Raw genomic sequence first — 13,249 nt, forward strand, 5'->3', positions numbered from 1 at the left:
GTGTTCGAGGTGCTCAGATGCTTGTTTTGGAAAAAGGACTTATAAAACCATCAGGGAATAATATTATAAAATGACATATGCCAATCGATTATAAAGTATTACCCTGTTGTAAAATGTATAATTTGGAGAATGTCAGTCATCATGGTTTGAGTACCTAGATTGGCAGAGTGGAGGCATTTTGAGGAGGAATACGTACATATAGCGATTCTCTCCAAGGGTACCGAGGTGACCAGCCTCACTGGTGCTGAGGATGTGTTCTAGAGAGAAATGACAGATGGCAATGGCAGGTAGTAAAGGAAGCTGGACTGGACTGTGTAGGGCTTCGAATGTCAAGTCTGCATTTGATGCAAACATGGCTGGGGGTGCAGTTGTAATTTATTATTCTGGTGTGGTATTTCCCCTGTTATTGTTTGTAACCATAATTTCTTTTTAAGGAAGGTGAATTGTAGGTGTTGTGTCTGCTGAGTACTTGACTGCTCTGGGCCTAAATGTGTGGACCTTTTTTGGGGGAGAGTTGACTTCTTGTTGCACATAATAGTGGGGAGACCTGGAGATGAGCAAGAAGCCAAGAGAAGAAATCAGAGAGAAAGCAGAAAGCCCAGTACCATGTGAGGGGAGGGCTGTGAGAACCCTCTGCAGAGGGATGGATACAGTAGCCAGTGAGGACGAGAATATCTAACATGCGACATTTAGCAGCTCTTTGTTCAAAGATTCAATATGCTGTGTATCCTGCCCCTGCCCCCCGCAGGACCCTCGGATGTCCAATAATGACTACAATTCAGTGAATGCTTTGAGTGGTTGTGTTTGTGTACCGAAGAAGGTGGCGAGTTTCACTCTGGTGTGTATGCTGTGGATGAGAGAGAGCACCACGGAAGAAAGCCTAGAAAGACAGAGGACCGCTGGAAATCCTTGGGGGTGGGGGTGGGGGTTGGGTTTCCATCAGGGAGGGAAGGTCAGTGGAAATTGTGGATCGAATGATCTGGCTGAGGGCTGGAGGCTGAGTTCAACCTTGTGGCCAACAAATGAATCAGCCGACGAGCGATGAGGCTAAATAAACCTCTGGGCACAGGAGATCAGGTGACCTTACCTAGTTAGGACTGCTCTGTGTTCTGCCACATAGTCACTATGCAGGGAGGGTGACATACCCTGGGGACGAGGAAGCGTTTCCTTTGAGACTCTCCCAAATCTTGCCCTCTGTGTCTATCCCTTTGGCTGGTAGATTTGCACTCTTTATAGTAAAATTGTAACCACAAGTATAATGCTTTCTTGAGTCCTGTGGGTCATCCTACCAACTGTTGAGCCTGAGAGGTTAGTGGGAACCCCTGACTTTGCAGCTGGCTCATAGAAATGAGGGTGGTCTGGACCCCAAACTTGTGGCTTGAACTGAAATGAGGGCAGTCCTGTGGAGTGCTCTGTTCTTAAGCTGCAAATTTTGGCCTAATTCTAGGTAGTTGGTTCTAGAAGTCTTTGCAGAGATAATCGAACAAGAGTTCAAAAAATAAACATGCATAGTTTTTAGAAGCTGTGGCTGCAACGAGTAAGATGAGAGTCAACAGAATCTTCACGGGGCTCAGTTTAGGTTCAAAACACACGTGGTATGCGGTCAGGGCCCTGGCAGGCAAGAGACGCCTCATCCAAACCCTGCTGGGCGGGCGAGAGTTCAATGCAGAGTTGGTCTATCAAGAAGTGGGCAGTGTTGTCGGGGCCACAAGGGATGCTAGTGCTCAAGCGACAACCATGGGGTGGGCACTGCTGTTCCTGGGCCTGAGCAGGCAAGGGGAGGGAATTTGGTGGCAGAGCCATGGAAGAGGGGCCAGCTGACCAAGTGGAGCCAGTGGCTGAGGGTCTGCACAGCCATGGTTGGGCAGAAAGGAAGCAGGGCAGAGGTGGGTACAATGCGGACCCTGGTTTCCCTCACCTCCTGCCATCCATTTTCCTGGCCATGTCCCGCTGGCTGAACTCAGCCAGAAGCCAGCGGCCATGAAGCCGAGAGGTCGGCCTTGTCTAGGGGAGAGATGAGAATGGAGCTGGGCCGATGCAGGACACCTGGACCTCACTGGATGGGAGAAGATTTGCTTGGGAGCATGTCATGTGAAAGGAATCTGGACAGTATTATGGGTTCTCATTCATTCGATAAATCTTTATTAGAGCGCATTATGTGTTTTGTGCTGTTTGTACTTGGGATATATTACCGGATAAAGTAACGAAATCTTTGCCCTCACGTACTTTCCTTCTTAGTATGGGGAGACGTGGAGAAAAAGATGTAATAACGTCAGAAAATGAAACATGCTGCCTTCCCCCGCAGACGAGAGGCAAAGCAGAGGCGGGGGAGTGGAGAGGGCGCCGGGGACCTCCCCGGGGTAAGGAGGTCCGAGCAAGGACGTGCAGGGACGCGCAGGACAGGACGTTGGCTCCGGAGACTGAGAGAGAGCACTCTGGCAGGGACCGGCCGGCCACCCCCTGCGTGGACACTTCCTGGCAGTGCAGCCGTGGAGCAGACGCTGGCTAGCTCACGCCGGGCCTCGTGGGCCACTGCAAATACCGGCTTTTCCTCTGAGAGAAACGAGAACCGCGGGTGGGTTCCCGAGGGGGGAGTCAGGTGATCTGACGGACCCCTGCAATGACAGGACCTGCCCTGAGGCTGCACCTGCAGCGGGGAGGGGTCAAGTTCGGAGCCAGGGAGGAGACCCCTGTGAGGACACCCGATGGGGCTCGGGCTTTGGGCGGCAGCTCCGGAAGTGGTGAGACCCGTCAGAATTTGGATGTTTTCCAAGTAGAGCCAATCTAACTTTCTGACAGGCTGGTCGTGGAGTGTGAGAGCAGGACAGTGCTACTCCCAGGCTTCGGGCCCAAGCAGCTGGGACTATGGACAAGCCACCGAGTCAAGTGCAAAGGCTGCAGTGAGGCCGGTCGTGGGGAGGGGATGGGCCAGGAGCCAGATTTTGAGAGATCGAGTTCGAAATGCTTATCAGACATCCCGCCAGTTGTTTAGATACTGGGAGAAGTTTGGGTTGAGATAATGATTTGGGAGTTTTGGGTATATAGATAAAATGCAAAGCTGTACCACTGGATGGGATTGTCAAGGGAGTGAATAAAGACAGAAAAGAGAAAAGGACTTAAGACTGAGCGCAGAAGCATGCCCGTTGGAGGTCGAGAAAAGGAGACTGAGAAGGGCCAGTGACGGAGGAGGAAACAAGAGGAGGACAGTGTCCTCACAGGGAAGGGGTCACTTGTATCGAATATGGCCTTTACGTGGAGTAACGAGAGCCGAAATTGCCTTGGACTGCTGATCTTGGTGACGGTGGCTTTAGGGGAATGGGCAAAAGCAAGACTAGGAATGGCCACAAGAGAAAACAAGAGGAAATAGCCACGACATGTGCATCTGGCAACGGAATCATATTCACAATATATGAAGAACGTTCATAACTCTATAAAAAAAGGCAACAGTCCAGTAAAAAAGGGCAAAAGACTTGAACAAATACTATACAAAAAGATTTACCAACGGTCAATAAGCATGTGAAAAGCTGTTCAACATCACTCGTCACCAGAAAAATGAAAACTAAGACCAAGATGAGACACCACTACACACCCATCTGAGTGGCTATCATTAAAAAGACCAACACCATCAAACACTGGTGAGGATGTGGAGCAACTGGAACTCTCCAGCTTTGCCAAAGGAAACATAAAATAGAAAACAATCTCTTATAAAGTTAAATATCCACGTACCATATAACCTATCGATTTCATTCTCAGATATTTACTCGAAAGAATGAAAAAAGTATGTCCACAATCTACATAAGAATGCGAATGTTCACAACAGGTGTTTTTGTAATATCCCCAAACTGGAAACGATACCAATGTCCATCGAAAAGTGAAGGAACAGACAAAGGGTGGCAAGTTGTTAAATATGTCAAAATCCAACTACGGACACACACGACAACAAGAAGGAATCTCAGAAGCCCCGTGCGGGGTGAAAGGGGCCAGGCAGGAAACACTACGCGCTCTACGATCCCACTTGTGTGAAGGGACGGAACGGGCAAAGCGCGCCCGTGGTTTCGGTGGGACAGAAACGTGAGGCGAGGCCGCCTGGGGCAATGCTTGGTGGAAAGTGACAGCACAGGGACTCCTGAGAACCTTCCGGGGTGTTGGAAATGTTCCCTATTTTGGCAGTGGTGCTGGTTAGCTGCATGTGCACATTTGTCAAAACTCATCATTCTGCATAATTCAAGGGTGTGCATTTTATTGCCGGCAATTTACGCTTCTATAAAGTTGATTGAAAATAAAAAAGAGAGGGATAGTGGGAGATGCTGACCCGAAACAGCAAACATAGATGACTACCTCCAGGAGTTTTGCTACCAAGAAGAAAGGCATGTTTTCTGTATCTGGTGATGTTGGGCCAGGCCTGGTGGTGACTCCACGTTATGTCAGGAGTCGGACTTGACGGCCCATCAGGATCGTTAAAATTATTCTAAGCAAATGTACATTAAATTTGCAATTTACATTATAGTTTATAAGGAAGAAGTGAAAGAGGTTTGTGACAACCATCTTTGTTCTCATATCTAGGGAAGGAGGTAGAAAAGGTTATCATTACACTCAGATATGGGGAAACTGAGGCTTGTGGGTAACTCAAGTCTGAAAAGTCCATAGTAAATATTCAGTTTAATACACATTACTATGTGCAAGATACCATGCTAAGTGTCATTAGAAAGGAAATTTCCTGACTCCCTACACTTCTAGGATTCCCCATCCCTACAGCCTAATCCTGTGTTTGTTATTTTTAAAGAAATGAAACTGAGCTTTTTATCGCTGTCATTGTCCTAACCCCAGGAGTGAAAGGCTTTCCTAAGTAAATGGTATTCACTGATCAATGGTTGCTTGCCAGAGGATGTTTTAAAATACTGAGAGAAAATTTAAATGCCGTATGTCTACATCAGACTAAAAAGTTAAGAGCTTTACAGTTCTAAACTTATTTAATGAAACAGCATTTTTTTTTTTTTTATTGGCTGGTCTTCTAGGTTTACAGGTTTTCTCAAATTGTGATCGTGGAATGATTCTCATATCTGGGGTGTTTAAATAAAGCAATCCCAGGTGCTTTTACTTTATTGATCTTTTTAATGCACTGGCTTCAGTATTTAAAAGAGTTTGAGTTTGTTTCTTTAATAGTCTTTCAATAAAGCTTAAGTTGACCTGGTTCCTTTTGAAATCACTACACTGTAATGGCAGAAAAAGACTAATAATAAAAATGAACTCATTTTATGTGGTTGGAAAGGTTATATTTCTATTGATTTTAACTGTAATATAAATTTCTTGATACTAAAAAAAAAAAAGCCTCAGCAAACACATCCTTTTTAGTACAGAGGCTCTATCGATGTTACTTTTCCAGTAGGTTTTGGCAGCAATAAGAATATTCAGGAGGAAGGCCAAACACTGATATTATCAGAGGACCGATAATCACATCCTTCAAATTCTGTTCCAGGTGAAAGAGTGGAAACATGTATCGTAAAAAGCGTCACATGCAGAGTGACTTCAGAATGTGCGTGGGGTAAATGCCGTGGGCCTCAAAGGGGAGTTTGAGGACTAGTTCTGCTGGCTTCTGGAAAGCAGGGAAGGCAGCTCCCAGGAAACACTTCTTTTTTTTTAACACTAGTTCGGAGCCTGTTCTAAGAAGCAGCATGTGGGGAGGGCTGGGAGAGTTCAGTAGGGATGGCGAGGAAACAGGAACGGCCAGGAGATGATGTAAGAGGCAGAGCGTTCACCCCTCCTCCCGCGCCTGTGCGTGTGCGTGTGCATGTGCGAGTGCATGTGCGAGTGCATGTGTGAGTGCATGTGCGAGTGCATGCGTGTTAATGTGTGAGTGCATGTGTGAGTGCATGTGCGTGTGCATGCGTGTTAATGTGCGTGTGCATGTGTGTGCATGTGCGTGTGCATTCTCCTCCCGCGCCTGCGCGTGTGTGTGCATGCGTGTGTGCATGTGTGTGTGCATGTGCATATGCATGTGTGCGCATGTGCGAGTGCATGTGCGTGTGCATGTGTATGCATGTGTGTGTATGCGTGTGTGCATGTGCGTGTGCATGTGCGAGTGCATGTGTGAGTGCATGTGCATGTGCATGTATGTTAATGTGTGAGTGCGTGTGCATGCGTGTGCGAGTGCATGTGCGTGTGCATGCGTGAGTGCGTGTGTGAGTGCATGTGCGCGTGCATGCGTGAGTGCATGTGTGTGCATGCGTGTTAATGTGCGTTTGCATGTGTGTGCATGTGCGTGTGCATGTGCGTGTGTGCATGTGCGTGTGCATGCGTGTTAAAGCTGTAACAAATGGACAGCGGCAGCCACTGACTCAGCTGCCTCGTTCTCTGAGCCCCACTTCCCTCTGGGCGCCCTTCCTCCGTTCTTCATCCTCGCTCCTGAACTACAGCCCAGACCCTCTATTCTAACCACAAAGTTCTTTTTATTACCTCCCCCTTCAACATTGGATCATATTTCCTTACCTCAAACACGTTAGCGTAGGACTAATTCTTTTAGTTCACTAAGTGATGACCAAGGGAGGAATGTAAATCAAATATACCTTAGAAAGCGAATCCACGCATTCTAAAAAGCATCAAGAGTATGGTGTGCGCTCAGAGTCTATTACTTAGAAACTCGACGCTCTCATTTATTCAGTCGCTCAGCAAACACTTCTCGAGGCGCTCCAGTGCCCACGCCTCAGGGCCAAAGCTGTGAGGTGTGCAAGGGTAAGCAAAATCCCCAGGCTGTCCCCTCTGAACACAATGGCAGGCTTCTATTTGCATAAGCAACACCAAGTCCCACCAGCCTCACGGCACTGCACATCAGATGCTGCAACCCATGACTCCGCATTTGTAGAAAACCTCGCCTCAGCCAGTTTTTGCCCATGAAGTCTCCCTTCCCCACTCTCAGCGCTAGTTACAGCCAGTGACCACTGGAGGGCATGCGAGCACCAGCTCAGGGCCCTCTCCAGGCTGTCCCGTCGACCAGACGCCCTCAAGCCCAGGGGTGACATTTCCCTTTCTGGAGCAGAAGGGCAGCAGGTAACCCTTCAGAACTTAAGACCGCTTGTTGGGATACATTTATTTTTCAGAGAGGAGATGAATTTATGTGAGATAGGCGTCTGCTTTCAGTTACCTCTGCATGGGAAACAACCTGCTCTGCCTATTGTACTAAAAAATAGCTCTGAGAATTACAATCTCTGAGAGTGATTTTAGTGCACTGCAGATGGATATAACAATATAATGCCTCATAGATTGGACTCTGGTTTTCATGCCAGACAAAATAGGAATCCAGGAACCTTATCTTCTTTCTCAGAGATGATTTATGGGCTTCATGTGCTTGGGGGAAAAATGAACTCCCCAACGTCGGCTTTATAAGCTTTGGCTGTGTTCTGATGGAGAGAGAGCTGACATCTCAGCTCCTGAACTGGATCAAAAATTGCACTGCAACTGCTTTCCGACTGAGCTGCAGGACATGTGAAGCGAGGTGAACACGTGTTTCTGGGGTGCAGGGATGGAGGGTCCAGCCCTGCGTAATCCATCTGCAGATGAAACTGCTTTAGAAAAGGAAACTTGGGAACGGTGACGTGTTTATTAGGAGTCCTTTTCTCGTTCAGATCACATGAGTGGGATGGGTTGAATTCACTTTTTCTTAGGTTCCTCTGTATAGTTTTTATGAATTGCAGAAGAGTAGACACTGCATCCTTGCAGTGCAAAGTAGGAGGACGCGGTCCATGGCCGCCCGCACGGACAACTGCCTAATCACAGCTCAGACGCCTCTGTGAGTCTTCCCTGGCCCGTCCGTCCCTCCCTCAGGGGGTTAACTTCACCCCTTTCTGTGTTTCCTCAGCATCGGCTGACACTTCCTTTGGGCCTTGGTTCATGTCCATGCGACTGAGGTCTCCTCTGCTGGACCGCGGCTCACAGAGGCAACAGCCATGCTGCCCACTGAGAACATTCTAGTGCTGAGGACTTGCTCTGTGGGCCGACCTGCAAATCAGCGGGTCCTGAAGGCCCTGTTGATAGTGACCTGGTTGCTGATCTCTTCCTATTTTCGCTTTTAAGAGAGAGAAGGGGTTGGGAAGTAGGGAAGGGAAGTAGCGGTTTTTGGCAGGTGGACTATGCTGGTTGTTTTCATGTGTATTTTTGTTTAACACACGCGAACGCCACTAAAACAGGTGGCCTTATTCCTAGTTTACAGATAAGGAAACAGAGTTCGTCACTCGCCAGAGAACACAGGGTTTCGAAGTGCAGGAGCCGTTTGTGTTTTGTTCATGTTTTAGTGACAACGTCTGAACTCAGCAATCCCGATTGTGGGTCTCTGCTTCGATGCTGGCCATCCTTAAAGGAAATCTCGCTTCATGAGCTACCGCCCCGTTCCCGGCCCAGCACTTCCTTCTGCTCTATCCCCCTTCTGTTACTTACATGTCGATAGGGAGACCAACTTGACAAGTTCTCTTCTAGAGGAGAAGTACGTGGAGCAGGACTCTCCCGTGTGGAGAAGTACACTTCGAGTGTGTGTATGCCTCTTCCCCTTCCTGGAATATCAACCCCTTGAAGGCAGAAGACACACCTTGTTCATTCCCACTGCTCCGCCGACTCGTATTATCTACCTGAATTTCTTTCGTCTGGCAGATACCAAGCGCATGCTTGTTCTCCTTAGATTTATTTTGAATGAGGTTGAGTTAATTTCCGTGGCACTGCCTGTCAGCAAGCAGCCTCGTGGGATGGCACTGGGGACCACCCGCTTCCACCCACGTCGGGCTTGAGGAGTTTGGAGCTTTCCTGTCATGCGGAAGGCTGGGTGGTGGTCATGGGCAAGAGATGATGTCTATTAGAAGTCATCGCGTCAAATGCTTAGCGATCCACCTGTGGTTTTAAATATAAGACAAGTCCACTGTTAATGGAACGGTCCCGAGCCATCTGGGAACGCTTAGTCTTCTTCGGCAGGATCTTCGTCACTTCTCCACTGCGCACCTCGGAGTTCCTTCCTTAACTGCGGTGTCTCCGCTTAACGCCGCAGGCCGACCCGTGCCCTCCGCAGAACTGAGCCTCATGAGCCAGTCTCCCGCTGTGGGAGGAGGGGAGGTTGTACGGGATGGCGCCAGCGTGTCAGTCCTCCTGGGAGGGAACGGGCTGGACACTGCGAAGGGCTCATCACCATTCTTGTGCCCGCCTCCCTCCTGCCAAGCGGGCTGGCCGCGCGCAACCAGGGCTGGGAGTCCGACCCCAGAGGAGGCGAACACTCAATTAGCCAAAGGGAAGAAGGTCCAGCAAACGTAATTTCGAGACGAGAGCCTTGGGCTAGCTAGGTCAACTTTCTTTATTTGTTCTGACAGCCCTAACAAGATTGAATGCTTCCAAACAGCCTCTGATATTAAAATTTTCAGGAGTGTCTACATCTAACTCTCTTTCTTCATTGTTCTTTATTGGCAGAAAGTTCAAAGGTAAAAAAGGCTCATGTTTTTAAGTAATTTGTCTGAGCTTCGGCATCTAATTTCAGCCCAGGCTGACAGGAGAGGCAGGAGGCTCTGTGCATGTTCCCTGGAAGATCTGACGACGAGCATTTTTGTGTGGTAGAAAAACGCTGGCCTTATAGTTGGACTTCTTAGTTCTTTTCCACGTATGACAGTTATGTTTTATGATAGCCAGCAAATGCCATTAGGTCCTTTCTTTTAACAAATGTGTTTTCACTTCCATTACATTATTTTTTTCTAAGGAGACTATCACCTAATTTGGAATTTCAAAAATTAATGTAATTTTTCACAAACTGCAGTAAGTTATGTATCTTGTTTAATGTAAACACTACTCATGGTTTCTTTTAAAGGCTCCACGTAGGAGCCTATTGCGTACACTTTTATGGACCTCTCATTTATCTAACAATACACTGTAGTGAAGGGGTACAGCGAAGGACTCCTCAGGATGTGCTACTTTGTCATTGGATTATTTAGAGATGAAGGAATTGAGATCCTACAGGCTAAGGGGAAACTTCTGCCCCTCCCAAAACTATCCAGAAGAATTTAAATCGGGGAGCATTGCCCATAAGAATTATTATCAGAGACAACTTTTTGATCTATTTGGTGGGGCAAATATCTAACTACTAAACATCCACTCTTCATTTTTTTTTTTAGACAAGGCAATCCTTGGTTGACCTCACAGATTGTAAGGGCCTTGTCAGCTTACAATCCCTTATTTTATTTTTTATGCCTACAGCACCTGGTCTTTCTAGGTGGTCTCTCATCCAAGTACTAACCAGGCCCGACCCTGCTTAGCTTCCAAGATCAGATGGGGTCGGGCGGGTTCAGGGTGGTGTGGCCGCAGACCATCTGCTCTTCTTACTGATCTGTGAATGACTCCTTTCCTTCTGAAGCCTCAGGCACCTGTCCTACTCCTTGGCTCACAGTGCCATTTATGCTTCATGTTAACTTCCTGTCACAGAACCTCACATTCGTGGGGTCTCTGACTCTCTCATGTATGTGGGGCTCCCATAGTATGTAATTACATTTGGTTATTTTTCTCTTGTTGATCTTTCTCATGTAAGCTTAATTAGACCAGCTGAAAGGATCTAGAAGGGTAGAGGGAAACTTCTTCCTCCCCCACAGCGGAAATCGTACTGAGTCAGTTTCCTAACTTGGCTTCCTCATCAGGCGGACGTGTGTTTGAGGAAGGGTCCTCTCTCGCATCGGACCAGACCAACTAACCCGTGCTCGGTTTCAGACCAGTGTTCAGAGTCTGGGCTTGGGGATCAGGCAGATCTGGATTTGTACCGAGACTCTACCCTTTATTGACCTTCTATGTCTTTGTGCCATCATCTGTAAAATGGGAATGATGGTGTCTACCTCACGGGTGTGTTGTTTACATAAAGAACAGCCTGCAGAGCACTAAGAAAAGACAGCGGTTTGCAGCACAATGAAGAAACACTGATTATCACTTCTGCCGCGGCTGTCATTAGCACTGTTATTGCCCTAGGAGGGTTTTCCCATCCAGGGGTGAGAAAGAATTCCTAGCATCTTCACTGATATTCTTGAGAAAATTACACCAAAAAAAATCTTTATTAGCAGATCTAACAATTTTTAAAAAGCTGCTCTTTCATCCCCTGTTCCTAAAGAGACTGTTAACGTGCCCACTTCACCTTCCAGCTGCAGGTGGCATTTTATGAGCCGTGAAGGTGTCGTACCACCTTCCAGGTACTTCTCTCCACGTTCCTGCCTCTAAACACAGCACAGGTCAAAACAGTTTATCAGACGAGCCTGCTACTACCTCCCACCGCCACCCCAATCGATCCCACACAAAACATTAATTCCCCAAACCTTAGTTTTATTTAACCCCCTTAAAAATTTTCAAGTTTATAAGGCAAACCAGCAGGGCTGAGCCTGGCTCCCTTGACTGCTTGCAAAGGCACGTGTGAGTGACGACCAGCCATGGGGGGAGGGGTCTAGCTACCTGGGTTCTAGGTAAGACTGTCCTTCATTAGCACTGGGACCTTGTTAGTCACTTAAATCTCCCTAATCTCTGTTTTCTCAGCTCTTTCATGGGCCTAATAGCATCCGCTTTTCCCAACTCATAAGGTTGAGCGTATCAAATGAGGATACGTAAGGAAGTGTTTTGAGCGCTAACATGATTATTATGGCCCTTCCAGTGCAAAGAGATTTTCTCCTGGAGAGAGATTACTTAAAACGCCTTACAATGAACCCTTCTCCACATACTGAAAGTGGTGAATTGGGGGCCCCGCCCATCTACCTTCCATGTCAATTAACGTCTGCTGCTTCCCTACTAGCTCACAATGAATTACTCCTCATTTTACTGCTAATAAATTCCCTGAACAATCCTTCACTGTTGCCACTATCTACTTTATTTAATTTGACCAACGAAAATCTGTACACGGTTAATGCACACACTGCGGTGAGTCTGGAGAGTCTGGAGAGAAGCACGTGTCCATGAAGCCGTCACCACAGTCCGTTCCCTCCGAACGTTCCTCCTGCTTCGGTCCACCGTCGTTTTCGGATGAGAGTGCTCAACATCAGACCTGCCTCGCCAGGACACACGCCAGCGCACCACGCAGCACCGCGCACTGGGGGCCTGTGCCGTTCAGCGGATCCCCAGGACCTACTCCCCTTGTGAAACGGAACGTTTCGGCCCCGCAACTAATGCTTGCACGTCTCCGCCTCCCCTCAGCCACCACGACCACCATCCTGTTCTCCGCTTCTACGTGTCTATTTCCGATTCCTCACATAAGTGACATCATTGGTATGTGTCCCTTCAACAATTTTTGACAAAGCTCTGCATGTTTTCCAGACTACTGATTTTGTAGCATTCAGTATCCATATGGGACTACAGACCATATGATGCTACCACTTTCAGAGTCTGTACTTCTCCCGGTAATCCATTTTACTGAGCCTTGTCCAGCGGTGGTCATTCCTACTCCATGGGATGGAAAGAGGATTAAGTCCTGAATCTTTGGTTGGCATTGTTCTCTGTCGGAACATGCAACCCCCGCTTTCCCTCCTCCGACTTAAATACTCTTCCCTGTGTCTCTTGCCCCCACTCGTCAGCGTCCTATCCTTTCTTGTAGTTGTAGCACTGAGCTATCTCTTTTACTCTATTTATCATCTTCTGACATTAGCACAAACGACTTATCAGGTTATTTATATATTGTGCTCACTGCACTCTACTCAGCTCCAGGGACTATGTCACTGTGTGAAGGACACTTGTTCTCCAACTAGGACGTGGGCATCGTACCTTCATATGGACAAGAAATAAAGTTATCTGTATTAAGCCTCTGAAAATTTTTTTGTGATAGCAGCTAATATAATCCCAACTAATACATAAATTGGTACCCAAGAGGGAAGTGCTGCCATCACAGAAACCTAAAATACGTGGCACTGACTCTGTGATCGTGGGGCATGTGCTGCAGAAACCGGTATGAGGGGCTAGAAGACGGAAAGCTACGATATGCAGTGAAATACTCTGTAAAACTGTCCCCTCATGCCACCTGGGAGGCAGACTGAGTGCCTGTGACCTGTAGCTTTAGGGGAAGTGCTTCAAAACAGCCAAACAGGCGTGGGTGTCAGCTGCTCCCCACTGCCTATATAATGGAAGGGATGAGTTCAAAAAAGAATTGGCCAATTTCTAAACATCAATGAAAGGGAGCAGAGAAAAGACCAACAATTTAGAGCCTTAATCCACCAGAGAGTAGGAAATAAAAATTTAAAAAGCTTTGAGCAACAAAGGCACATTAAGATTTCTC

At 47.5% G+C, this 13,249-nt stretch overlaps 1 protein-coding gene and 1 pseudogene across 1 annotated transcript in view; both read right to left on the reverse strand.

Moving 5' to 3' along the window:
• Positions 1–13,249, reverse strand: part of CNTNAP2 (contactin associated protein like 2) — a 1,631,342-nt gene that overhangs the window by 97,024 nt on the left and 1,521,069 nt on the right. The gene's annotated exons all lie outside the window — the stretch shown is intronic.
• Positions 10,207–10,325, reverse strand: LOC112469952 (annotated as a pseudogene).

This window comes from Pteropus alecto, unplaced genomic scaffold (assembly GCF_000325575.1).
Source record: "Pteropus alecto unplaced genomic scaffold, ASM32557v1 scaffold48, whole genome shotgun sequence".
In the NCBI taxonomy this organism is placed as follows: domain Eukaryota; kingdom Metazoa; phylum Chordata; class Mammalia; order Chiroptera; family Pteropodidae; genus Pteropus; species Pteropus alecto.